This window comes from Thermobia domestica, chromosome 11 (assembly GCF_964235325.1).
Source record: "Thermobia domestica chromosome 11, izTheDome1.hap1.1, whole genome shotgun sequence".
Lineage (NCBI taxonomy): Eukaryota > Metazoa > Arthropoda > Insecta > Zygentoma > Lepismatidae > Thermobia > Thermobia domestica.
The window spans coordinates 174,805,284-174,830,054 of record NC_137464.1 but is presented as its reverse complement, the minus strand read 5'-3'; positions in this window follow the sequence as shown (position 1 = coordinate 174,830,054).

The window sequence follows — 24,771 nt, the reverse complement described above, 5'->3', positions numbered from 1 at the left end:
TTATTATTATTATTATTATTATTATTATTATTATTATTATCATTGTCGTTTCAGGTGAGAGGTGGCACCTAGCTTGAAAAACGGAGAAAACCGAACGAGCTGTCATCAAGTACCTCCAGAAAAAAGGGTTAAGCCCAAAGGAGATTCATGAGGACATGATCAGTGTGTTGGGTGATGGGGCTCCTTCCTACCAGGTGCTAAAGAACTGGTGCCGTGACTTCCGTTGCGGCAGGGAGAGCTGTCAACAGACCCCTGATGCTTGTCCTCCAACAACAGCATGCACCCCAGAAAACATTGATGCTGCGCATGATAGCAGACAGACGAATCAGAGTTCAACAGTTAGCAGACATCATGCACATTTATGTAGGCTCAGTCGAAACCATTGTGCATGAACACTTGGGATTCAGAAAGATGTCAGCGCGATGGGTACCCAAAATGTTATCTCGTGAAAATCAGAAAGACAGAGTTCGATGTTCAAGGGCTGGTTTGGTGGTTATGGGGGCAGACCTGAAACAGTGGGCCTGTGATAAATTTGTGACAGTGGATGAGACGTGGCTCCACCACTATGATCCCGAGCCCAAATGACAGAGCATGGGGTGATGGCACCGCAGTTCGCCTCCCTTACGCAAGTTCTAGGTGCAAGCATCAGCAGGCAAGGTTATGGCCACAATATTTTGGGATGCGAAGGGTGTGCTCCTTATTGACTACCTGGAGGTTGGACACACTATCACGGGGGCCTATTATGCAGCCCTAATCCCTAAGTTACGCGAAGCAATCAAGGAAAAACCGCGGGATGTTGCAACGAACAGTGCTGTTCCACCAAGATAATGCTCCGGCCCACAAAAGCCATGTTACTGGTGCCGCAATCCATGCTGCTAGTTTTGATGTGTTGGAACATCCTCCCTACTCACCCGACCTTGCGCCTAGTGGCTTTCATTTGTTCCCAAAGTTAAAGGAGCACCTCAAGGGGAAGAAGTTTCACTCAAATGCAGCTGTTATTGAAGATGTGGAGGAATGGCTCATGGCTCAGTTAGAGAATTTCTTTGAAGCTGGGATAATGGCTTTATAGCATAGGTGGAAGAAGTGTATTACTATGAAGGAGATTTTTGGAAAAATAATAATCCTTATCGGTAAGGGACAATAATTATTGAACCACCCTCGTAAACTTCATTTTTTCATGTTTTCGGTAGCCTATAACTTCGGAAGGAAGTATTTATGCTCCCAGGCTGGTCTATACTTTTTGTTTTATCTTGGTGTTAAGAATCACCTCCCAAACGTTGTCGGTGTTGTTTTGGAACACCCTGTATATACAGCATTTTGCACACCCTAGTTACTGAAAGTGTTGATAAATGTGAAGAATATTTTCTACACACACACTGCTCCAAACAAAGACAAATTTTGTGAAAATAGAAAAGTTGGTAGTTTCTCGTAGATCATTGCTAGGTCAAATTTGTGAACGTGCAATTGTAATAAAACTTCTGTGATGGTTTACATTGAACAATATGTTATAATAAAAGTACTAGAAGCGGATATTGAAGTTCATGTGTCTTTTAGTTAGATTCCGGACTCACGTTCCCAATACTACATCGCATATTACTCGGAAGAAAAAATTCAGTGATTCTTAATATTTAGCTAATCAAAAATAAATAAATGTTAGTTACAGAAAAGTTCTCAAATACCATGTTTAAGTGGGATAATGTGCGTAAGTAGAGGTTCTAGAATTTCCTTTCCCTTGGTACTTTCTTTTTATTTTCTAAATTTTATTTTATTTTATTTTGTATCTCGTGTAGTAATTAGCGAAACAAAGTTAAATTTATATTGCGAGTTATAATTTTTATAAAGCACGGTCGGTAGCAAGGCAAATGGAAAATATTTGTTTCACTGTTTTACATGGACATGAAACAATAAACAATTTTTGTATGGAACAAACATGTATGATAATGAAATGAAGATTAAGAGGAAATGTAATGCCATTGTTTATCAGTTTGTCATTAAGATCATACTTTCATGACAAAAACATAAGTTCACAGAAACGTTAATTTATTAACTCCTATTCTAGCAAAATAATGTTCAGATAGCTACATTTGTTTTTTTCATTTCTTAAATATTGTAAACTGAACACTACTTTTTTCTGCTATTACCGTGAACAGAAGACTTAGCAAAAAAAAAAAAAAAATCTACTTCACTGGGGCCTATAAAATAACTGTAGCTGTGTCAGCTATGAACTTCTTACACGATAGCTTGAAACAACAAAAGAACAAAAAAGAGGGTACTGTCAAATTTCCGTGTTTTTGCTAGTTGTTTATTTCTAAAAAGTAAGATAAGGTCTTGAATTTCGAAAGACCATTGAGGTACTTGATTTTTCATATGCTAAAAATGTCGAAGTGCACATGAAGTCTTAGTCGTCAATTCTACGGACAGTCTCCAGCAATATAGTATGTAGTATATAAATGATTGGCTTGCATTATTAAGAACCAAAGAAGTGTGTGATTTTCGAGAATAGATTTACCACAACTATACATATAAAATTAATAAAGAATCCTTCTATCATAAGAGAAAATGAAATGAAATGAAATCTTTGAGTTTTACGTCCCACGGTTATGCCGGTTAGGCTAAAGGAGACGGTGATGATGAGTAATGAATGAAATGGTGGAATGGAGAAAGTGGGAGAAAACGGGAGAACCCCGAGAAAACCCACGCACACGGTGTTTGTCCACCACAAAGTCTATCATAAGAGAAAAACTGTCATACTGTTTTTTGTAGAAGTAGCTCAGTTCGATAATAAATTATTAGTCTATAGATACATCGCGTTTTATGATGTATTTTTTCACTTATATCGCAATTCTGTGATTGCGTGTAGCAAGCTGCGATGCAATGCCTTAAAAAAAAAAAAAAGAAGAAGAAGAAGAAGAAGATATACATACATCTAATATATAAAACAAAAAGTGATTTTGTGTGTGATCGAATCACGGGCAAACGTCTGAGCAGCTTGAAATTATTTTTTCGATATAGTAATCAACTACCTCCAACTGTGGTTTTATCATGTTATTTTGATTCAAATCCATATCCTATGAGGGGGCAAGGTCATAATGTATGCGAAAAATTTAGTACGGTATCTCACGAGTCTGTCAAGACAGAGAGATAAAACGCTATATATAGGCAACAACCTCATTAGAAATAAGGATACACATGTTCCAGCGTTTTTCTAGTTTCCGTTATAAGGGGAAAGTGCATTTTCCATATAAATAAAAATGAAATGTAAGCTTGTTTGACGATCAACTCGGTTCTAGATCTTTACACCGAACTGGACTATTTTTGAGTTGAGTTGATGTTGAGTTTAACGTCCCGTTCAGCAGCTAGGCTATATGAGACGTGGACCTACTGATTAACGTGGAATCCGAACCACATGAGCTCCCGCCGGGAATCAAACCCGGGTCTCCCACGCCAAAGGCGCGTACGCTAACCGCTTAACCACGGAGGAGCTCGTGGACTATTTTTGTATACGTATGGGATGAGAAGGGGAGTTGTGGAATACGAAGGGGTGATATGTAAACATAATCATAAAAGCCGATATTAATGTCTAATTCATAGTTTTCGATGTCGCTTAGATGAATAGTACATTCTCAGTGCCTTTTAATTTCACATTCATCTTCCATCAGCATTGGAGTGAAGTATGGTGACATGTAAAATAATAATCGAAACGACCATTATTAGTGTCCAGGATCCGAGAGGCACTTTTCTGGAAGACGTGAAATTAAACACGAAAAGTTCGAACATGTCTTTTTGCAGACACAGTTGAAACGCAAGTGTTGGTCTCAAAAGTACTGAAATCACACGTTTCGTACTAATTGTATATATTGGTGTCCACAATGACATATGATTTGAATGAATATTGTTTTTAAAATCCAGCCTATAATTAGAGGAGTTGAGGATACTGTTTTTATATTCTCATGTACTTGAGAAACAATTTAACATGTTTCGCTTTCCATAACCAGTGCTTTCTATTCTTTTAATTGGTAAAGCTTGTGTTTTCGTTTTTCTTCTCGCACTTTACACTGTATTGAGACTTTCAAATTTCACACTATTTTCCACTGAAAAGTACCCGTAATTTACAAAGGAAACAATTTTATATGAAATAATTTCATTCAAATTCGTTATAATGTGAACCACGACAAATACTTCATGTTGTTTATATCGTAAAGCATGGGCGGCGATTAGGGGGGGGACAAAGGGGGCAGTTTCCCCCCCACTTTTTTGAAATGACCCATTAATGTATATAGTTTCAATTGGAAATATAAAGTTTTGTATGTATTATTGGTTCATAGAATAAAAATGGCTCCATATAATATTTGCCGTTCCGTGAATACATATTGGTTGTCTTCCTGTGAGTTAAGAATGTTACAGGAATTGTAATCCTCACGAAAAATGGCCCCAAAATTAAACTATTGGAGCACCAATTCGAGCGTACTTTCATTTCTTCTTACAAGGGCTCGATATGTTAGTCAGCCGCTTTGGAACTAATTTTTTGAGATAACATTTCGCAAAAAAGAAGTCCTTCACAAGTTGTTATTTAATTGCACGAAAATCGACAGTTTCTAAAATGTCTTTTCTTCTTTCTAATAGTAAGGAATATTTGGATTTGATTTTTTAAGCTTAACATCCCTTTCAGCAGCAAGACTGTATGAGACGTGGACCTACTGATTAACGTGGAATTCGAACCACATGAGCTCCCACCGGGAATCGAACCCGGGTCTCCCACGTCAAAGACGCGTACGCTACCGCTTAGCTACGGAGCTCAGTAAGGAATATTAATTAAAAAGAGGGTAATAAGAAACAACTTCCACCTTTTCCATTGTTTTGCAGTGTAATATACGAGTTTACGGATGGGCATATACAATTTTGTATATATAATTAAATTTAGTGAATACAACATAATTCTAGGTTTTAGGATTATTTTGTTTAAGTGGAATGTGGAGTGACTCTGAATATGGTTAAGTTTTAATGTATTCCAAGAAAGTGAAAACTGTACCTAATGGCAATCAACATGTTTTGTGATGCTGCGAAAGTATTTCTTTAAATATCGTAGCATATGCTTGTAGTATTCACTGTTTTTCTAAGACTAATAACAAATATAATAGCAAGCGTGGAATTAAAAATATAAGTTCTTCATTAATTCCCAGTTTCAATATAAGCCTCATTATTCATTACTTTGATTATTTGATTAATATTATCCTTTCTATTTATTTGTTTTGCAAATTTGTTATTAAATAGGCTCCCACTCTGATCGCACAATTTTCCAGACAGAATTTTAAGATGTGCATAAGCAAGGAATCAAATCTCTTCTTACACTTTCGTTGTTTAAGAGTACAAAGGGCTAGTATCTACTTGCGTTGCTCTTGTCAATTTACTTAAAATATGAAACACGATATACGGTATTTAAACTGAAAAATACTGTACCCTAATAGTTACACAACCTTTCGTCAAACAAAGTGTTACAAGCAACCAGGAAGACTAACATTGATATACAAATATTCAGATCATGTCTTGCCCCCCCCCCCACTTTTAACGTCCAACCGCCGCCACTGTCCTAAAGAATAGGTGTTTCAACGATTGGTCGTAGAGATTCACAGTCCGATAAACAAACTTTAGATGTCCTTGTCTTCTTTCTTTCACGATGTAAAATTTGGAACAGTGATTAAAAAAAATGAAAGGAAATCTTTCAGATAACGTTTCACGTTTGTACCCTTTAGGCTAACGGAGAGAGGTGAATAAGGCAAGTGAATGATGATGAAAAAATCGGTGGAATGAGAATATAGAAGAAAACGGGAGTACCCTGAGAAAATACGATTTGTCCACCACAAACTTACTTGACCAAGGATCGAAGTAGGAACTCCATGCACCAGAGATTAGGGATGGCCGGATCCGGATCTGTACGGAGCCGAAGATCCAGATCTGATTGGGTCCGGATCCTTTGGATCCGGATCTCGGATCTGGGTCCGGATCTCAGATCTTGATTCTTATCCAAACCCACAATCCACCCAAATTGTGATAAACTTGAATATCTAAAATTCGCCGAAAGTAATTTCACGAAGTCCTGACAGTAAAAAAGAAAACAGAAAATTAAGATGAATATTGACAAGTCTATTTGTCTCCTTCATTCCACACTAAAGGTCAAATGCTTGCCTTACTAAAAAAAAATCTGATTTGATCCGGATGAGAGTTCGAATATCGAATCTAGGTCCACCCGGTTGCAGGATCGAGATGAAATACACACATGAAATGTATACCTTACAATTATATTTAATAATTATTTAGTAAATCGCAATATGTGTACCGAGAATAAACTATGAATTTTGGTGCCCCTTATCTAGATTTGAAATTTCAGATTCATACATAGAATCAGGCTGGAAGATAAATATTTGAGATCTGGAAACCGGAACAAGTGCTAGTACTAAGATCGTACCCGTTTGTACCTAGGTAATGCGAGCGGAAAGCACTTACAATAACTCCGCATGTACTTTGGGGAACACGAGAAACTAAAAACAGATAAATATTCTTTTTCAGGGGCAAGTCGCGCTTTAACATTACTTTTCGTGAGTGTTGTGTTCAAATACGAAATCTGTAATGGCGACTTGTTTGAAATAAATGCCTTTTCTTTCTTAGCAATAAAGTTAGGTACTTTAACATTGAATAAAAATTAGCAATGCACATTCCACTGCTTAGAGTGCTGGTTCTCATGGAAGCTTTCACACTGAACCGAAGATTTCCTTATGTGGGTATCGGATTGCCACAATTCACCTTGCTGAAAGACGTGGTTTATCAGGAGGCCGGGCAAGATTCTTTTGGACTTAGCCTGTAGACCGATTCTGGTCTCAATTATTCCCATATAACAAGACTAACCATATATAAAGTTGGTTCGAAATGATTTAAAATATCACTAATTTAGCTTAAGGGGATAATCGCGATTTAAATATTCGTAAATCAGAAGAGATGTTAAAATAAATCCGATAATTCCTAATGCAACGTAATGATAGCAATAAAACTCCTTATGTAACATTTTCAAAGCTAAAATTAACAGTTATCTTCTTGAAGAGGGTTTTTGGCAACATAGAATATTATAAATCCAATTATCATAAGTAGTACTTCTGACAGCCCCGCATTTCACATCACCATCGCCCTTCATCATGACAAGTGGGAAATTCACTTACCCACAATGACTTTTCAGGCGTTCCAGTGACATCAATATCTCAGTTTGGGTTTGGGATCATGCTTCGGTGAACCTTGACTATCACCATCAGCAGCTACTAGAGAATCAGAACTTATTTCTGTATTAGATAATGTGGGTAACTATAGCTTTTCGTCTATAGAAGATGGAGAGTATATGGTGTTATCGCAGGAAATATTTGATACATAAGACTTAGATTGTCAGTATTTAGGAGCAACTTTTAAAATAATCAGTTACTTTAAATGTGCTACGGATTAGCCGAGAAAACCCGACAGCTATAGTCGAGTGGTCTGATCGTTTGCTGTGAATGTCTTGGATTCAAATCCCGCTTTGGGCATAGGTGTTTTTAACTTCCCTCGTTTATTTCTATGTCAGTGTGGTGTCATAATGGTTACAGTGTAATCCGTGCAAAGCGTTCAACAGGTTAAATAATCTGATAAAAAGCTGTTACTTTTTTATTTATAAAAAACAGTGGTTAGCGCGTGCCTTCGGTGCCCGTGGTCATGGGTTCAATTTCCGGAGAGGTACTCAACAATTTCGATGTTGACCCAGCATCGTGAGGACACTTGGGAAGTTATCTTAAGTAAGAGGTAGCGGACTCCAGTCTAGAAAGCCGGCATTAGGGACTTCAGGTGTCGATGCGTTGACTACACATTCCCACTTTGAACGTAAGCCCGCTGGTAGGAACCAAAGGACTGTCGTGCCAAGAATTTAGTTTGTTTTAATTATCATAAATGCCTTCTTTATTATTAAATTTTATCCAATATTTTCTTTACAAGTAGTTTGCGAAACTCAGAGCTAGCTACTTGTTTTCTTTTTAATTCATGTTCATAGTTAGCACAACTAATGACTAAGGAAAAACAATCTTTTCAATAAATTTCGTCTCGCGTCTTTCGTAGCTCTAAATTTAGCTATTTTTAGCTTTTTTTTTTAAGTTGAAGGGCGGTTTATCATTTTCCCCTCCCTTTCCCTATTTTTTTTCTAGTTTTACCTATGTTTCTTTGCACGGACATTGCGCCTATACGCACGTGCTTTGTGTGTTCGTTTACAAAAGCGGGCCATTTTCCTGCAACTATAGAAAGTAAGAGTGCACTGTATCAGAGAAATATTAATTGACATATGTAAGTGAATATATCTGTGATGAAGTAATAATTACTCAGTTTTTGCATCGTACATAGTTTCCTCATCCTCATTAATCTCTTCACCCCCGCTTCCTGAATTCCAGTTCTAGTATTCTTTCTTGATGGGGGACTGATGTCTCATTTAGGCTTATTGACTACAACATCAGCAATAAAGAAAGTACGGTTTAATTTGCACTAATTTTAAAACATTACGTTAATTAAATAATAATAATAATAATACGGAGCGAGCTCAGGCTACTTGTTAGGATTCTTGCTTCGCAATTGGATAATACTGGGTTCGAATTCGGAGACCAGCCATCCTGACTGAGGATTTTCCAGGGTTGTTCCTCAGTTATACTGGGCAAATGCTAGGTTAGTACCTTGATCTAAGGCTCTGGAGACCTTCCTTCCATTCCTTTATCAATGTTTTCATCTGTTGATTATTACAGTGTAAAGTGGCCTCTGAGGATGTATCTGGTAACTTATAGTAAATAAACAATAACGACGTAATATATCTTCACGAAACGTGTGGGTTAATTTAACTACAGCCTTACAGACCCAATAGATAGCTAAAGTTTTAATATCAATTTCCTGACTTTTAAATACTATTTTCGTATTGTTTCAGTTTTCAATTTTCTCATGTATGTTCCCACCGAGAATTGAACCTGAGATCACATGAACAAAGCGAATATGTTAAATATTTTTGAACACTTTAATATACAAAACACAAAATGCTTCAATGATACGATGCATGGATATGTTTTGGTTACGTCCTGCAATGTATGATTAAAGAAACCTGGAGGGTGAAGAAAAAATAACAGAAATCTCTTTTATATTTACTCCTTCAACAAACTCCGGACCTCAGAAGGGCAAGCCATAAGTTAGGTAATAAAGTCATACAACGAACACAACCATATCGCTCTCCTGAAATTCTCGTGTGTATGTTTAAAAATCTACTGTTGTTCCACGCCAAGCAGTCTATATCTTTTGTTGTATATACCTTCGAAGTGAAAGATATTCATTATTACATTTGTTGATGTTTGGACTCTAGTGAGTCAGAAACTACTATTAATAAAGAGTTTCTTTTCTCTAGTATTCCTGCGATTAGAAGGGCCTTGTCTAAAAGATATTTCATTTGTATATGAGAAAATAAGAAAGTTTATTTTCTAAGAATAAAATAAATATTTTTAATGTGAAGCTAACATTAAGTTTCCAAGAGGAGCTAAACAGAAGAATTTGTTACCATTTACATCAGTTTTCAGACAATTCACTATAATTTGAAATGGGAAGAAGTCAAACTTGGAAACATTTTACTAAAGAGAATTCGACAGAAAGTGCAACATGTAAATATTGCAAGGTTAAAATAAAATGAAGAACAAAGGTATTGTACCACAAACGTGTTATGGAAACATTTAAAAGCACAGCAACCTACTATATTAGTGAATCCAAAAAAAGTTTTGACTAATTTTAGATATTCAATTTTATCATCACAATTTCAGATGTAGGTTTGGATACGAATCAAGATCTGAGATTCGAATTTCGGATCCAGATCCGAGATCCGGATCTGAGATTCGGATCCGAGATCCGGATCTGAGATTCGGATCCGAGATCCGGATCTAGGTCCGGATCCGAAAATTTTTGGCCATCCCTACCAGAGATAAACGCTCTACCACTGAGCCATCATGCCGAAACGGACATCAACTTTCAATACAGCAAAGAAAAGTTGAAGAAAATTACGTTGGTAAAAGTAGGTGCACTACAAAGATTAATTGGAAGGTTCGATTGAAAGAGAGATAAAGAGGGAAGGCAAATTGAACAACGCCGTCGTAGAATTCACATTGAAAATGTGTGAGATTATATACACCACGATCGTTTTCGAATAAATTATTGTGTTTCGATTAATTAATATTGGGCACATTTGTTTTGCGCATATGAAATAAATATAGTCCAAAACTAAGGTCCATGATAATTTTTCTAATAAAGTCATCTCATTTTCTTTAAACATACTGTTTTTTTTTTTTTTTTTTTTGAATTAGTTCGAAGTGAAAATAAGACGCAAGCTGTTTATTCACCCCATCGCTTAGGTCCACGTCTCATATAGCTTCGGCACCAGAACCGCCCACAGGGGGGATGTATGGCGCAAGCTGCGCCATTGAGAAAAATTTTGGGGGGGATTTTACTCTACTTTCGAACTAGCAATTTTTAATGTCGGAATAGCATTAAAACACGATTTTGAGAAGCTAATTTTCAAAAATTTTCCGGGGTGAACCTCCGTACCCCCTGCTTCGATACTCGATGAATGAAGTACCGCGCAAGTAGCCATATGAAAGGAAAGGTTGGTTCGTTTTAAGAGAGAAGGACCGCCCACAGGAGGGATGAATGGCGCAAGTTGTGCCATCGAGAAAAAAATTGGGGAAGAATTTTACTCTAATGTCGAATAAGTAATTTTGCTGTCGTCAGAATAACATTGGAACACGATGCGATTTTCTTTTAAAATCTCGAGAATGAATCTCCCTACCCCCTGCTTAGAAACTCTATGAATGAAGTACCGCGCAAGTTGCTATATGAAAGGATGGCGCCAAGTTCTGGTGAACAACAGTTACAAACACTCAAGGAAACACTTTCAAATTCAGATTTGAAACTTGCCTATGTTGTCTGTTGAAAATTATAAAGTAGTTTGACATAATTGTGAGCTAGTGGTAACCATACAGACAACAGCCAAGTTTCAAATCTAAATTTGAAGTGAGCCAGTGAGTGTTTGTAACTGTTGTCCACCAGAACTTGGCGCCTATTTTTTGTGATTTCAATTCTTTTTAAGGCCACTCGTACTTGGCTCTTTTACAGAAATGTTTTTTGTTGGATATCACTTCTTTTTGTAGGCTAATTTCGAGGATAACATTTTCTTTTGTTGTCAAACTCAATAACTTGTAACTTGCATTTTACTTTTCATGTACAAGGGAATTATATCAATATTTTGTAAAGAAAAAAATACTACTAATTGTTAAAAAAAAGAATACCTGTGCCATACACAGTGTGTAGAAGTTTTTATACCCTTCAATATCCTTATAGAACATATTTAGTATTGTACACTACCAAGACTACTAATAAAAGTAATGCCATTTTTATAATTACTACTGACCCTACTACTACTACAAGCATTCTATAATACTATTACAGGAAATAAAAACAACAACAAAAATAACAATTACTAGTGCTATAAAAACTACTGCTACACTGGGCAATTGTTTTTAGAGGACTTGAGTTTTGAGGAGGGAAGAGATTATTAGTTTTGGGGGGGAGTGCGCCATCAGCTTTGGGAGGGATGGGAACCCCTGTTCGGCACTAATAGGGGATGCTAAACAAACAAACAATGAAGCGTCCTGGCATTGAGGGAAAAAAAATATCATCTTGCCTTACATAAATATTAATGTGGGCTGCTTTCAAGCGGATATCTGTTAACAAAAATAAGATCACATAAGGTCGCATGAGAACCAGAGAAACGTAATTCTAAAAATGCGGTTTTCGTTTTCCTCATGTTTGGACATAATTTCGAAATCGCTACTTGGTGTAAATGGAACGGAACACCATCTACTCTCCTTGTTGGTCATCTGTTGTAATGTAGCTTAATTACCATCTTATTAAAAACACATCTTTGTAAGGAAATAATACAGTATTTTTGTTCTCTCGCCTGTAAATCTATGAAAATAGAGTTACGTTCCCCTGCTTCTCATGTGACGATAAGGCATACGTAGAAGCGTGAGGTGTCGGCAAGAATACAGTTTGTAGGTTATAGACCAAAAGATAAACCCTCTGTAATAATGATAGTAACGTTATTGCCATAGAATCTATGAATGTCAAGTTTTTCAGTGCAAACTATGCGTACAAGAGATATATTAACTTCGAAGAGAAAAGTGGATGGGCACGAATGCTTATTCTTTATGTTTGTGTGTGTGGGGGGGGGGGGATGGGCGCCTGCAGGATTTTTTCCAAGAGAGGGCAAAACACACACATTTAAGTAAAACACACATGTGACGCACAGGCCCTTAAGCACGGAGTAGTATGATAACTAGGACCCATAATCCTTTATCCACTGATGTCTGAAAGGACGAGAATTTCCTTTAAAAAAAAAAAAAGAAAGAAAGAAAACGTCTTATATCTATTGGCTCTTAAAAAAGTCTAATATCCATTCTGAACATTACACCATTAACAAATATTAAAAAAAAAAAAAAAAACTAAAAAAAACAAGCAACAGTAATCGACTCCTGAAAGCAATTAAACTGAAACTTTTGTAACTAGAACAGCCTATAAGTGTTAAAATTTTCGAAAATCCACGGAGGGACGATTGCTCCCTCTTGCCTCCCTCAATGCGTGCCCATGGTGTGTAGTGTGTGATCGCTTACGTGTGTTATTCAAGAACATTCCTCGTCAACTCAAAATGGCGTCAGATTTGTACGTGACATCGACTGATCGGCTGCTCACGCCACGCTACCTTTGATGACTTCTCAACACCTCAGCTTTTTTGATAGCAAAAAATACAAATTAATTCTTATTAAGCTTCGGAAACAAGAAATTAATATGCATATTTAAAGAGAGTACTAGCTACAAAATACTGTTACTATAACATAAGTAGAACAACTTCAGTAATATATTGACTTCTGCTTGTACGAAGCACAGAAATTTAAACAAACAAGATGAAAAGACCCATAGCTTTAAGACAAAAAATTCTAGATCTTGTATATCTTTTCTGTGTGTTTTATACAGTAAATCGAATGGGAAGTAAAGAATATTTCGTTTTCTAAATTTTTCTATTATAACTTCTATTTTCTGCAAAAGCTACCGTATAGTCTTATTTCGTTGGCAAAACTTTTAAGCATCTGTTACTTCGTATTTCTGCCTTTCTTTCTTTCTTTATATTTTTGGAATAAACATCATATAACTATGTGCAAAATCTTTGTATTGTTTTGGACATTTTCTGAAGTAAATTAAAAAGAAAAAGTAAAACTCACTTTCCATTGCTTGTTGTTTTCTGTTGAGAGCTGAAAATCCTGGAACCACAACTTCTGCAATTTTCATCCAACTATCGAGTTTTCTTCTCTTATCTCGATAGTGTGGGTCCTGTCTGTTATAGATGCACGGGTATCTTCGTATTTCTTCATTAAATTTACGTAGTAGGTCTAAACGTGTAGCCATTTTCGTTAGATTGAGAACGAGCCACAAGTATCCGCAAACGCCTGTGGAGTAATGGTGTCCGACTACACCGACGACGACCGGACGCTTCAAGATGAGCGACGCTTGGTGACGTAATGTTAATGTCATACAGCATACGCCTACTTGAGAAACGATGAACAGCACATACCTTGTTTGTGTAAGAAGAAAAAAAAAGTATTTGATTCAGTATGAATCAGTCAGTGGCGACGCCAGAATCAAGAGCTGTGGAAGAAGTACTGAAGGAATTTCAGAAAGTGTGATGTTTATGTTTTAAAGAATATATTAAACGAACTTAAAAATGTATGTGTGTAAGAGGGAGAGTGAGTGTCTGTTTTTTGCGAATTCTTCAATTTTGAGCCATCCATTCGATAGAACATCGAAAACTATCTAAATAAATGATGGTATTTTTTGCGTCACTCTTACCGTTTGAGAGATATTGCTAAAAAAAAAAAAAAAAAAAAAAAAGTCCCTATTTCGGGAGGTTTAAAAGCCCTATCTCGGGAACCGTAAGTTATAGAGGGATGACATTGGTGTTCATCAATACCTAAGAAAATGGTAAACATTTTGGTACCAATTACAGTATTAACCGTGGCCACTGGTTATATCTGCATTTTGAGTAGGCCTATATACGATGATAAAAAGTGACAGCTCAATATAGATAATTCAATAGATCCGCTAATATTCAGGTTCCAAATATATAAGTGTATTATCTATTGAATTTAATCAAATAAATTTTATATGCAATTTCATATAAATTTCGAAAAAAGTTCATTCTTTTTAAGTTCGTTCTGGCAATACTCTTAGAGCATTCTCAACTGGTTTAATATGAAGTGGTTCCATATGATAGAGTAGTTAGCGCACGTAATTCGGCTTCGAGTCCCGTTGATATCAGAAAATTCTCGAACTTGACATACTATTGGATGATTGAGGAAATAGTAAGCTACCCAACTACCAATGTTGGCCCATTGTTGTAATTGGTCACTTTGCCGAGCGTTTACCAACCAATTCAATTGCTTAAAAAAATGAAATTTTTAAGTTTTACGTCCCACGTTTATGCCGGTTAGGCTAAAGGAAACGGTGATGATGAGAGGTGAATGAAATGGTGGAATTAAGAAAGTGGGAGGAAACGGGAAAACCCACGAGCACGGTGTTTGTCCACCACAAAGTCCACACGGCGCGAGCTGGGATCAAACCAGGGATCCCAAGCACCAGATCTGAACGCTCTACCCCCCCCCCCACCAATTCAATTGCGAATGTAGTACTACGAAAGAAGTTAAATTGCCAATAGGAGTGGGAAGTCGAAACTGTTGAATAAATGGTCAGCAAATTTTTGTTGTCCAGCATATACTTTAAACTACATTGAGCCAAGATATTTTCCAATATCAATTTTTAGAATTCTTTATTCCCAACCATAGCGACCAGAGGACCTATATTATTTATGCTGACAGGACAACTAAAAAAATGGATCCAGCTAATTGTATCGAATGACATGAATATTACTAAACCTTCCTTGTAATTTATTTCTCTGTGGCAATTGCTTTTATCTGAAGTCTTTCAGGACAATTTTAATAATCTCGTTCAAAATTGCATTAAGTCTAATTTATTATTATCACTGAATCACAGTATTTCTTTCTCGTCACAACTATAGTAAGTAATCCAGTCCAAGCCATTAGAACAGTAATTTAGAAAAGGAAAAGAAGAAAAGAAAGAAATGAATGTTTACATCTCTTTCAGAAGTTGTATAAATTTATCCTTAGGTTGAATAGTAACAAACAGAAGAACAAGATGATGAAGATGAAGACAGAAATTCTCCTTTTATTTTTTATTATGGAAGTTTTATTTGGAAATTATGGAAGTTAGAGAAGAAATATTTAGAGAGCTTCGAAATGTGGTGTTTGAGGAAGATGGAGAAGATACCGTAAAATGGACAAAAAGAGTAACAAAAGAAGATGTTTTAAAATGGATAGAAGAGAAGAGGACGCTTCTAGCCACCATCCTTCGTAGAAAAGCGAATTGGATTGGACACATCTTGCGAAGAAATTGTCTTCTTCGTATCACCATAGAAGGAAAGATGGAAGGAAAACGAGGAACAGGAAGAAGAAGAACATAAGTGATCGATCACTTGAAAAATACAAGAAAATATTGGGGGTTAAAAGATTAAGCTGAAAATCGAGAAATATGGAAGAAACATTTCCAGGTAGGGATGCGCACGAGACAAGATTTGTGGCTGTCTCGTCCTGAAAATGTGCTGTAAAAGTGATATGTCTCGACTCGAAAAATGTACGTTTTCTCTATTGGAAGAGCCTTGTCTGGACTCGAATTTTATCAGGAAAATTCTGTCTCGACTCGTCTCGTGCGCATCCCTATTTCCAGGTCCAAACTGAAAATTAAGAAGAAAAGAAATAAGAAAAAAAAAAACACTAGTCCCAGGACCTGCGAAAAGGCAGAATACTTAATAACAGTGTTGGCAAAACCCATGGTTTTTATTGAAAAAACAAAACAAAACAAACAAACAAACAAAAAAGGTTTTGGTTTTAACCCGCTTATTTTGGTTTATGTATTTATATCACATATGGACAGAAATAAGTTTGTTTCGCCTTTTATTATGCAACAACCGGGTTATACTGGAAGGGGTCAAGTAAGCTTAAAGCGGAATTCAAACTGTTTCTCGGCTTACATTCGAAAGAAATTGTCCTCGATTTGATCCCGAAACCGGTACTAATTGCCCACAAATGTGATACGTTTGCTGACTCACTCACGAAGGACTCCCGGAAAAAATACGTTGTCCTGATCTCTACATACTTGTTAATATAATTGTCACAAGTCATTTCAGAAGGACAAAAAGATAAACAGTTGCAGAATTACACATGGACAATTTCAAAATACTGCAGAGTACAGAAGAACTAATTTAGTCTAAGTTAGTCCGCTGACTTTTATTAGCCAAAGTTAAAGAAACACGATTACTTAATTTGAATATCAGTAAGAAAAGTGAATACAGATACAAATTATTTAAGTGCACTTTGGCTCTGACCCATTTGTACATAAATAGACACCCCCCTCCCGAAAAAAGTACGGCATTTGGATGTATTTTATCAATAGTAAACATTATTAAAACGAAACAATATTTAGAATTTTTCTTTGATTGCAATTGCGTAACAATAATAACAAACTAAAAAAATCACAAAAGAAACATTCATAACCTTGTAAAAAAAAAACAAACTTCGTTTTTGTAGTATAATCTCATTGAGTAATGAATGGGGAATTTAGGTCTCAATATAATACGAATATTATGCGGGAGTGAAACGTGATAACCCACAAATGTGTGCTCATCAACATTTTACGAACACTTACACTTTTACGAACATTTTTCGTTTCTTTGGTTTAAACCAGTTTTTTTTTTTTTTTTTTTGAAAAAAAAAACAGCTGGTTTAAACCAGCCAACCCTGCTTAATAATAATAATAATAATAATAATAATAATAATAATAATAATAATAATAATAATAATAATAATAATAATAATAATAATAATAATAATCCATTTGTGATTCTTTTATAAAGATATGTAACGACTCTTTTACATAGACAAAGTATGCAATAATTGCAAATTTGGAGCAAAGCGATCAACTTTTATGGGTTATTTATAGGATTTTTTAGTGCATCAATTGTTTCCATGAACGAACACGAGTTTCAAATAGTTGAATGTGGCATATCATGAAAAGCATAATGGCTTTGAAAAATTCTGTTCGCAGAACAAAATGAAAAGGAAATGGAATATTTGAGTTTTACGTCCCAGGATTATGCCGACTAGGCTAAAGAAGACGGTGATGTTGAAATAATGAATGGAATGGTGGAATGAAGAAAGTGGGAGGAAACGGGAGAACCCGGAGAAAACCCACGCACACGGTGTTTGTCCACCACAAAGTTCACTTGGCACGAACTGGGATCGTGCTTCACCCTATTTCTAATACTGAACATTTTATTTTTCATTATTTAGAACGAGAATTCGCGCGCGAAATGCTTTCTCAAGGTTAAGTTTTATGGGCATCCCGTTTTTCGGTGATTATTCCTCAATGTTATGTCCTATCGGGACATGCGACCCCTTACGACACTCAGACCCGCTCTCGAATACCTAGGTAATATGTAAAATTTACTTAAGAACAATTTTGGCATCTCGTAGGAGTAACCAGACAAATGAAAGCTTAAGTAAGTCGAGTAAAGACGAGTTTGTCTCCAAAAATTTGCCACCAAAAACAAGCTTCCCATATTCATGTTAAAAAGAAAAATTACTCCCATAAGCTTTATTCTTAACCTTACATAAAATTTCATCAGATTAGTTATATATTCTATTCTTAATCCTTTTCAACCTTTTATTATTATTATTATTAGCATAGACATCAAAATTTAACATTTATGGGTGTGTATAGAGAGCACTAAAAAGAAAGTGGATGAGTTAAGTTTTATTATTATTTAGCTCTGGTAGTTGCATGTTAGCATGCGAGACCTCATTGCGATGATCTCTGGTTCTATAGTCGCTGGGAGCACTAAAATTTTCTAGTGTTGAAACAGCATCATTAAGCAATTGGGAAACTACTAAATTAAGAGGTAGCGAATTCGGATCCAGGAAGCTAGAAATAACAAATGGCACCTATGAACAAATGCGCTGGCCACCCATCACCTAGTTGAACGTGAGTCATCTGCTTGACCATAGTCTTTCATGGCTATACCGTCAGGAAGTTTAATTTAGTATTTCTTAGCAAATTTAATCAGCATTTCAGTATTGTGTAACTAAAGAAAACTGAAAAGAACAATAACTTTTTGCTTATCTGTCTTACCTGCAATTCATCTCACTTCTATACATAGAAATAAAATACTAAATTTTGTTACAAGAGCCCATGAAGCAGAGATGGAGTGGGTCAGTGGGTCATGTGGGTCAAGTTTTCTGAGTGGGTTAGTGGGTCGTGGGTGAACAGCATGTGACCCACTGCGACCCACCACCCACCATGACCAATGCGACCCACCACCCACCGTGACCCACTGCGACCCTCCACCCATCATGACCCACTACGATCCACCAACTCAGTCTGATCTACCGACCAACTCTGCTCACTGCATTGTAGACAGTATCTTCTGAAGACTGGTAAATTTGTCTTCATTTCCCTTCCTTTTCCATTTGTTTCTGCCTACTTACCTGAGATGAGTATATCTAACCAAGTTTAAAATGAACTTTAGGCACTTTGGATATTGATATTTTTAATTGTAATAATATCAATAGAACTTATACTACTACTTGGCTTTCGAGACCTGTGATTTTTAGATGAGCTAACTACTGAAAAAAAAATACATTTTGAATCACTGTAATATATAAATTACACTAGTTAACAAATTTAAACTTTTTGTTTGTTACATGAGAAAAATCACCTGATCTTAAAGGAACTTTTTGCGCTGAATTCGAATATGCACTCGGTTTCTCTTCATCACGTACAGTTTTCCCGTAACAGAGGGATTTTCGGGAAATTCCCTCAAAAATTTCCCTTTTTCAGATATTTTATTCCCATAGCTCCTGTCCCCTTACATATAGTAACATAGAAATTATACCTAAGTATACCTTGATTTATATTTAATAAACAATAAAAGTTTCGTAAAAATCGCTTTGTTCTTTCTAGAGAAATAAATATATTTGTATGTATACTGTGTGCACTGTTTATTGCACCTGATAGTAATGCTTTCAGATCTCCTGAGTTGGGGTAAAAACGATTTGCTTTATTACTACAAACACAGACATAAAAATGAATATTTACAATAGTCAACAACACACTTGTATTGCTCTCTGTAAATTAGAAACGTGTATAAAAATAGAATGTACTTCCAACATATATATTTTTTTAAACGTACAGTATATGTATATCTTAATACATATATATACAATTCTCCAAGTTTTTTCGTTTTGTTCATAACAGAATGCAAAAGAAAGAAAGAATGGAATACAGACTCATTGTTGACAACAATGAACTAATGCAGTCTGAATTTTCCACTACGGTATCGTTTCCCCCCTCCCCCCGCGCATTTCTTTCTTTCTTGTGTTCTTGACACCTGGTGAGGGAGTTTTGTACATTTTTATATTGACGTGTGGTTTAACACTACTTCACTTTCAAAGTTGTCTTTGCTGCTAAGAGTGCTTTCATGTTTGATCTTAACGGCATTATACCCAACTAAGACCAGAAGTTTAGTTTGTGATCAGTACAATGGCGTCAAGAGGACGGCGTTCGTGTGTTAACTCACCAAATAGTTTTTGTTATGTGTGTGGCCAGTTTGTAGTTAAAAGACAGTGTAGATCCATTACGCCATCGGTGAAACTAGCATATTATATATATTTCGGATGTCGTGTGAGAGATCAGGACAAAACTTGGGCACCCAACATAATTTGTGCGTCGTGCTACGTCACTTTACTTGCATGGGCCAAAGGGAAACCGAGGTTCATGAAATTTGCTGTACCAATGGTGTGGAGAGAACCCACCAACCATCTGGATGATTGTTATTTTTGTCTCACAGTAGTTAAGGGACATTCTAAAAAAAAAGCAAATACACAATAAGTTATCCCAACGTTAAATCCGCAATTAGACCTATTCCGCACGGGGATGAACTTCCACTTCCCGAGCCCCCTACCAACTGGGAAGAGATATGGCCAAAAGACTCTGATGATGATCATGACCTTGATGAACCATCGACATCAACATGTACATCCAAGGATCCAACGTTCATCCCTGACTGTGTTCGCGAGCCACATTTCATCCGGCAATGTGAACTTAATGACCTAGTCCGTGATTTGCACCTGACAAAACAAGAGGCGGAACTTCTGGGATCGAGGCTCCAGCAGTGGAACTTATTGGATGCAGAAACGAACATATCAGTGTACAGGAAAAGGCATGTTCAATTTTCAAGCTATTTCTCAATGCAAGATAATGTGTGCGTATGTACGGATATAAATGGGTTGATGGCGGAACTAGGAATTCCTTACGTTCCAGAAGAATGGAGGTTATTTATCGACGCGTCAAAGGTCAGCCTTAAAGCTGTCCTTTTACATAATGGAAATAAAAAACCTTCTATACCACTTGCGCACTCAGTGAAGACTAAGGAATCCTATGACACCATGTCAACTTTGCTAAATCTTATAAATTACAAGGACCATTGTTGGCAAATATGTTGTGATCTCAAGGTAGTTGGTATTTTATTAGGACTGCAGTGCGGTTACATGAAGTACCAATGTTTTTTATGTTTATGGGATAGCCGAGCTGATGACAAACATTATGAAGTGAAGGAATGGGAACCTAGAGTGAATTACGTACCTGGAGAATGCAACGTCAAATACGCTCCTTTGGTAGATCCTAATAAGATATTACTACCGCCACTTCATATCAAGTTAGGACTTATGAAAAACTTTATCAAAGCCATGGACACATCTGGTGAAGGTTTCAAGTATTTGCGAGATAAGTTCCCTAACCTGAGTGATGCTAAGATTTCATCGGGAGTGTTTATTGGTCCCCAAATTAGGAAATTAATGCTTGATGATAGCTTTGACAGCAAGTTAAACAGTTCTGAGCTAGCTGCCTGGACAGCATTTAAGTGTGTTGTGCGCAACTTTCTGGGCAATAACAAAGCTGAGAGTTACACAGAAATCGTACAGGACATGATACAGAAATACAAAGAATTGGGTTGTAGGATGTCTTTAAAAATCCACTTTTTGCACTCCCACCTCAGCTTCTTTCCTGCTAACCTAGGTGCTCTCAGCGACGAACAGGGAGAAAGATTCCACCAAGATATAATGGCAATGGAGAAAAGGTACCAGGGACGATTGGATCCTTCAATGATGGGGGACTATTGTTGGGGTCTTGTTAGAGAATGCAACATTTCTTACAAAAGCAGGAAGTAGTGTACGTTTTTGTAACCCAATGGAAGTTTCATATCTTGTGATAGTTTTGATTGTCTTTTCATGACCTTTTGGTACATTTGTATTATTGTTTATTGTAAATTGTCACACTTATAAATTATATTGTATTATATTTTATATATGTGTTTGTGGTAATAAAGCAAAACGTTTTACCTCAACTTAAGAGATCTGAAAGCATTACTATAAGGTGTAATAAACAGTACACACAGTATACATACAAACATATTTATTTCTCTAGAAAGAATAAAGCGATTATTACGAAACTTGGAGGGTTTGTTAAATATGAATCAAAGTATACTTAGGTATAATTTCTATGTTAGTATATGCAAGGGGACAAGATCTTGAGGTGTAAAATAAACGAAAAGGGAAATTTTTGAGGGATTTTCCCGAAAATCCCTCTGTTATGGGAAAATCGTACGTGATGGAGAAAAACCGAGTGCATATTCGAATTCAGCGCAAAAAGTTCCTTTAAGAACCGGTATTTCCTTTTATGTAACAAAACCTTTGTTAACTAGTGTTATTATATAGAAAATTGAATGTAACTATGTGTGCCTGATCATCACGGTCAAATTGCAAAGTCAAATGAAATGACTTCTGGTATATAGTTAGGCCTTAAGCCAAACTGGGATGTTATATTGCTTTCATTATCCTAAGGAGTAGTGAGGTCCGAATTTTTTCGAAAAAAATGAGTATCTCGCAAGCCGTTAAACAGGGGCGTCATTTCAGCCTTCGCTTGAGGGGGGCAAGAGCACCACCGACATAAGTGTATTTACGTTTTGTACTATTATATTAGTAGACAATCGATTAAAATATATGTATTTCTCAAACTCTTGGGGGGGGGGGGCAATTGCCCCCTCCTGCCCTCCCTAAATGACGCCCCTGCCGTTAAACTTACGGAGCTGAAATTCAGTGTATTAACTCTTTATTGAAAATAAACATAATGTGTCCTAGAATTTTTTAAATTCTCCTTTATGGAGGGGGGACACTTTCTGTATGTGGAAAATTGGTAGTGAGATGGTTAGTAAAAATGATCGAAAACGATCGATATTAGTTAAGAAAAAAATCAGAAACAGAAAATAAAATGCTTTGCTTCATATATCCATTGCTTTCTACTATAATAATTGCTGTAGCTTATGTTTATTATATGGAGCGCTTACAGCACAGGACAATCAACCCATAAAGTTGTGAGAAAAATAGACATAAAATTTGTACTGTACGCTTAATTACAAGGAAAGTTTAAGTTGGATTGTATGCATAATTATATGGAAAATTTTACACTTTTTTTCCCTTTACGTTGGTCTGCTTACCTTTACGTTGGACTTTCAAATTTCATCCTTTTTTCCACTGAAAAGTATCGATAATTCATCAAGGAAATAATTATACTATGATAATTTAATTGAAATTCATAGTAATTTGACCCATGACAAACAGCAGTGTGGTAATTGACGGGGAAGAAGGAGGGAAACTCCCATTCACCTCTGAACACTTTCCAGGAACCTCGTTCCCTTTCGCTTTCTAGACGGGAGAGGGAACTTGGTAATGGCATCAAACCTTCATGTGTAATTACAAAAATTAAATTTATAAACAAATAAGAAATCATCAGTTTATCAGGCTTTAATTGATCATTTATACACAAGATTCCCTATCGAAGGTGTGGTAGATGAAGTTTCTGTTCTCCATGAGTCGACATTCCCAACTGACATGGTCGATATGGAAGAGATGTTGTTGTATGGTGATAGAGAGATGATACTTCTTGCTGAGTATTTCAAAACTGGCCGAGAAAAATTGTTATCAGACTTAAGTGTAACAAGCAGATTGTCGATGAGGAGTTCCAGAATCGGGTAGAAGTATTATCAATTTCTACGACAGAGTGCGAACGGGGATTTTCCCTTATGAATTTACAGATGACTTATATTAGAAATACACTAAGTGCTCAAACATTGTCTAACTTGTTCATCAATGTTAATGGCCCACCGCTAGACAAGCTCAAAGTAGACAAGCTAGTTATTTCTTGGCTGAAGGATGGACATTCCGATGCGGATGATTTACCACGAAAAAGTTACCAACAGGAAATAAACCCGATTTCAGATTTGTTTTAAGGTGGAAAATTACGAGTTATGGAAAATGTATACTTGTGGCTTATTTGTGTTATTCAACTTTGTACCTAATTTTTAATAAGTCTCTTCTTTGCTTTAGGTAAACTACTTTGAATAAATATTCATAATAATTGCAATTATCCATATTTGTAACTTAAATTTAACGTGGTGTTTTAGTGATTACACAAATTACAATTATGAGCATACTTTATGGAGGTACTCTCACAGAGGGTACCCGAGCACCTTTATACATTATCAAAAACTGATTTTTCAATTCTTTTGTGAGAAAAATACTGTGAACTGAGAAACCATAACTTTTTCCATATTGTACAGGGATATATTCCTGTGAATAGAAGTTTCTTTTGGAATGCGTTGAGAAATTAACACTTGCAAGAATACTCTCTTAGTACAAGTATATTTTAGGTACACACTATTTCCCCCCCCCCCCACCTCGAAGTGCTTCAATTTCCTCACTGACAAACACTTTACCATTTGATATTGTAAAGGTCAGATCCACTGTTATTGTAACAGAGTGGTGCTTGAGCGATTGACTAAAAATTCAAACTCCGATTAGTGACAATTTCACAGTCTTGTTTTATTACAAGTGTAAACTTTTTAGTCAGTACAGAAAAGGCCGTGGATCGTGTTCAGAGTTGATGACGATGGATTTTGATGAGTCAGAGTAGGTCACAGTGGATGGGAGTGGTTCATGGTGGGTGGTGGGTCAGAGTGGGTCATGGTGGGTGGTGGGTCAGTGGGTCGTGGGTCGAATTTTCATTGACCCACGCCAACTCTGCCATGAAGTACTCTAGCCGACCATATGGTTCATATTTCAGCCGGTGGCGCTACATAATTCTTGGAGTACGTGTGTGTGTAGTTGTATTTCTTCGTTGCGGCAATTATTTGTGCTCTACATGATATATTTCTGGCTACGCCACTGAACAGTATTGCACGAATTAATGCATTTCGGAAATTCGTAATTATTACAATGTGTTGAAGCAGTTTAGAATTTTTTCCCATTTCATATTTATACTATTATATAAAAGAGAGACACTCATTAACACTAAGACATACTACTTACTATACCTAGAAACAAAATTTGAACAGGAAACCCCTTGCCACAAAAACAAACGATAAGAAAGGATTTTAAAAATGCATATCCTAAGGGATGTTTA